At 45.5% G+C, this 4,813-nt stretch overlaps 1 pseudogene; it reads left to right on the top strand.

Moving 5' to 3' along the window:
* The first annotated feature begins 528 nt into the window (after nucleotides 1-528).
* Nucleotides 529-4,526, top strand: LOC129543378 (EF-hand calcium-binding domain-containing protein 14-like; annotated as a pseudogene).
* The last annotated feature ends 287 nt before the right edge of the window (nucleotides 4,527-4,813 follow it).

Here is a 4,813-nt window from a genome sequence, read left to right as displayed (position 1 = left end):
GCTAAAGCTGAAACTCCAATTCTTTGGCCACCTCATGAGATGAGTTGACTCACTTGCAAAGACTCTGATGCTGGGAGGGATTGGGGGCAGGAGGAGACGGGTACAACAGAGAAGTAGATGGCTGGATGGCATCACCGACTCGATGGACATGAGTTTGAGTGAACTCTGGGAGTTGTTGATGGACAGGGAGGCCTGGCGTGCTGTGATTCATGGGGTCGCAAAGAGTAGTACATGACTGAGCGACTGAACTGAACTGAACTGAACTACCTTGGTCATTTGGTATCTCTTCATGGCTGCTCCAGCAAAGCCCAGCTGCTGCACCTTACCTTGGACGAGGGTTATCTCCTCAAGGTCACCCCTCCTGATCTTGATCATGGAGTAGCTCCTCTCGACCTTCCTGCGCCGGGGCATCCACGGCCACTTGCACATGAGGTAGCTCCTCTTGGCCGCCGCCCCTGACCTCCGGTGAGGGGTAGCTCCTCTCGGCTGCTGCCCCTTACCTCGGACGTGGGGTAGCTCATCTCGGACATGCCTCTGCGCGTGGTCCGTCGCGGAGCCCGGCGTCTCGCCTGCGCGCTCGGAGCCCGGCCTCACGTCTGTGCGCTCTGCTGTTGCTGCTGCTGCTACGTCGCTTCAGTTGTGTCTGACTCTGTGCGACCCCATAGACGGCAGCCCACCAGGCTCTGCCGTCCCTGGGATTTTCCAACAAACCCCAAATAAACAAATAAGTAAACGTTAAGAAAGAAAGAAGAAAAAAAAAAAGGAAACAGACCCGCAGCCACTCCTAAAGAAGAAGGAAGCTGAGAATAGAGCAGCTGGCGCAGGTCTGGAGCCCACGACCACTGCTGCCCCTGCCATCAATGGATTGGGAGCATCTGAGGCCATAGCCTGAGAGCAGACCAGAGCTGCAGCTGGAGTTGAGGACCCGCATGTGAATTGCTCAGAGTCACCTGAGCTGGAGCTACTCAAATTCTTGGAGCAGGTGCTTCAGGCGGACTAAGCTGCCATCTCCCCTCCTCACTGCACTCCCAGTCCCATACTATAGGACTGGGGTCTCCCCAGGCTTGGAACTCACTCCTGTCAGGCCCAATCCTCTAGGCCAGGCTCTGGGTGTTCCTTGGCTCCCTTCACACTCAGGATTGAGGTGGGAGGATGGTGATCACCTCAGACTTGGGTGCTTTCTTTGCCTGGATTTTAGTGGTAGGGAGCCCCCTCCTGCTGACTGCTAGGGAAGGACCAGCACATTCCCAAAGCTTCACTCTGCATCCCCCCTCCTCCCATTCAAGAACAAGTTTCCTTGTTTCTCTCCATTGGAAATCCTGCCTGGAAGTCCAAAACACCTATCTGTGTGCCCTTCCCCAGCTCAGAGTACTCTTAGAAATAATGTCCCCTGACCAAGGTTCAGAAACTGTCATTCTTGACTAGACTTTTCATCTTTGAGAAAAAGGTTGCCCCCCTCCCCAATATCCTAAGTAACTGACACTCCATGCCTAGGGCTTTATCAGTTTGGATCATCAGCTCCCTGGCTATCTTTGAGAGATTATCCCCACCCATGGGCGTTTCAGTTCCCTCTGGACTCCAACTTCCAGGTCCCACCAGATCTGGGCAGTCCCAGTGGGACTGGCCAGAAGGGCTCTGACCCAGGATTTCTCACCCTGGAAGACAGCTCCAAGGATGCAAGAGAAGTGGATGTCTGGTAGAACCTGGCACCTCAGGAGTTACAGGAGTTACTTACCGCACACAAGAAGATGAAAAAGCGCAAAGCTCAATGCTTTGACAGATTTGGCTGGGGACAAGTGAGAAAAGAAGCTGAAGAAAGGCTCAGACCAATGCCTGCTTTGCACTGAGGCTCCTAACTCTGATTCTAGAGGAGGAAGAGGAATTTGGTGCAGCTGGAATCGCTCTTGCCTTGTCAAGGGAGACTATTTATGATACTTCAAGATCTGGTATCCCCTCTGTGCTTTTGTCATCCTTGTCACCTGTGTCTTGGCCTGTGTTGGCTTGGTGTCGATGCAAATTGCTCCGCATACAGAATTCTCAAGAACCTGGTAAGGTGGCCTGGTATTCCCATCCTTTTAAGAGTTTTCTACAGTTTGTTGTGGTCTACACAGTCAAAGGCCTTAGCATAGTCAGTGAAGCAGAAGTAGATGTTCTTCTGGAATTATCTTGCTGTTTCTATGCTCCGGTGGATGTTGGCAATTTGATCTCTGGTTCCTTGGCTTGTTCTAAATCCAACTTGAACACCTGGAAGTTCTAGGTTCAAGTACTGTTATAGCCTAGCTTGAAGAATTTTGAAAATTACTTCGCTAGCATGTGAAATGAGTGGAATTGTGTGGTAGTTTGAACACTTTGTTGTTGCCTTTCTTTGGGATTTGAATGAAAACTGACCTTTTCCAGTCCTGTGGTCACTGTTATGGTTAAAATTTGCTGGCATATTGTGTGCAGCACTTTCACAGCATCATCTTTTAGGATTTGAAAAAGCTCAGCTGATATCCCATCACCTCCACTAGCTTTGTTCGTAGTGATGCTTCCTAAAGCCCACTTGATTTTCCACTCCAGGATCACTTCATAGCAAATAGATGGGGAAACAATGGAAACAGTGAAAGACTTTATTTTCTTGGACTCCAAAATCATTGTAGATGGTGACTGAAAACATGAAATGAAAAGACGTTTTGTCCTTGGAAGAAAAACTATGACCAACTTAAACAGCACATTACAGAACAGAGACATTACTTTGTCAACAAAGGTCTGTATAGTCAAAGTTATGGTTTTTCCAGTAGTCATGTATGGATATGAGAGTTGGACCATAAAGAAGACTGAGTGCCAAAGAATTGATGTTTTTGAACTGTGGTGTTGGAGAAGACTCTTGCAGTCCCTTGGACTCCAAGGAGATCAAACCAGTCAATCCTAAAGGAAATCAATCCTGAATATTCATTGACAGGACTGCTGCTGAAGCTTAAGCTCCAATACTTTGGCCACCTGATGCAAAGAACCAACTCATTAGAAAAGACCCTGATGTTGGGAAAGATTGAAGACATGAGGAGAAGGGGACAACAAAGGAAGAGTTGTTTGGATGGCATTATTTACTCGATGGACATGAGTGTGAGGAAGCTCCAGGAGATGATGGAGGACAGGGAAGCCTAGCGTCCTGCAATCCGTGGGGTGCAAAGAGTCAGGCATGACTGAGCAGCTAGATGACAACAGCAAGGAAATGTCTAGAACAATGGAATCTAATCAGAAAAACTATTCCAAGAAGTTCCAATACTTGAGAACTATTTAGCAAACAAAAACAACTTAAGAAGATTGAATCTGAAGAGCTGGGGTTGAACAAAATCTGGATAAACATCACAGAAATGAATTAGCAGATTTCTCTGTTGACTTCCACAATAAACCACCTCAAAGCCAATGTCAAGTTAGCTGCAGACTTAATTAGCTTGCCTGCCACTGTAGAGGGACTTCAGAAGAGTGTAACTTATATTGGTAACACTTTAAACAACATCTGTCTTTCTGTGGAGGCAATACAGAAGACTGTGGATGAATACAAGAAAACCATGAATTTACTGCAGAGTGGCATTAATCAGCATGCCTTAAAGGAGACCAATAGAAGCAACCAGATCATTCCATCACTTCCAGCTATATTTGAACTTGACAATAAAACAGACAGTACAAATTTGAAACAAGATATCCTGTACCTCCATAGTTTTTTAGAGGAGGTAAACAGTGTCCCAGGGAAGTACCAGAGATGGAAGTATCTTAAACCTGAGGGAATAAATGAGGCAGTTAATAATCTTACCCAGAGAGTCAACTTGATAGAAAGAGTTCTGCTTGCTATAAGCAAGGTAGAAAAGCAAGTGAACCTGTCCTCCAGCATGGTGAATGATAGAGCAATCTCTCCAAAAAGAGTCTTTGCATCAAATGACCAGCAGAAAAGACTTTGTAAAATCCTAGGGTTTAAATAAAGAAGAGGGCATCAGAGGATGGGATGGTCAGATAGCATCACCAATGCAATGGACATGAACCTGGGCAAACTCTGGGAGATGGTAAGGGACAGGGAGGCCTGATGTGCTGCTGCAGTCCAGGGAGTCACAAAAAGACACCAGTGGGTGACTGAACAGCAACAACAAAGAAAGAAGATAGTTCAGATTCTCAGGTATTCAAGCTCAGAGAGAAACTGTAGCTAATCAGTGCTCTCACAGAGAAACCAGAGAGCAGCAGGCCTCCAGAGACTACCAAATGAAGAGCAAGTACAGGGTTTCAGGTCAAAGACCTCAGCGTTGCCAAAATTCCCACAGTTTCTTGGAGATCAGATTGAGAAATCTGCCCAGGTAAGACCCGTCCCCTTATCAGTAATTTCTAGTATCGAAGATCTTCAGAACTTACTCCATAACACTGACTGTGATGTGGATGGGAAACTGACTTGCCAGGAAATCAGGAACTCCTTAGATTCTGTTATGCCAGAACCAGAGCATTTGAGAGAGTTTGATTCTGACGGAGATGGAAGATACTCATTCTTAGAGGAAGAGTAGCTTTAGATGTCTAGCTTTATCAGGTTTATTTTAAAAATGAATGTGTGCCCTAGACTACCTCATATCTGCTCAGTTTCTTTTTGATTAAATGAATGGTATATTTAAAAAAAAAAAATCAAATTAATAAATAAGATAATAAAATTTTTGCACCTGCAGTAGTGTGCCAAGTAAAATACAGTATTTTACACTCTGAATTGGAAAAAGTATCACATAATTTAATTATCCACAAAAACAAAGTGACATTTTGTTTTGAACATCTATTACAGCATCACTCAAAAATGATGAAG

Source organism: Moschus berezovskii, chromosome 23 (genome assembly GCF_049115385.1).
Source record: "Moschus berezovskii isolate FMDL1 chromosome 23, NW_MosBer_1.0, whole genome shotgun sequence".
Lineage (NCBI taxonomy): Eukaryota > Metazoa > Chordata > Mammalia > Artiodactyla > Moschidae > Moschus > Moschus berezovskii.
The sequence above is the reverse complement of the archived record's forward strand: the minus strand, read 5'-3'. Positions and strand labels throughout refer to the sequence as shown.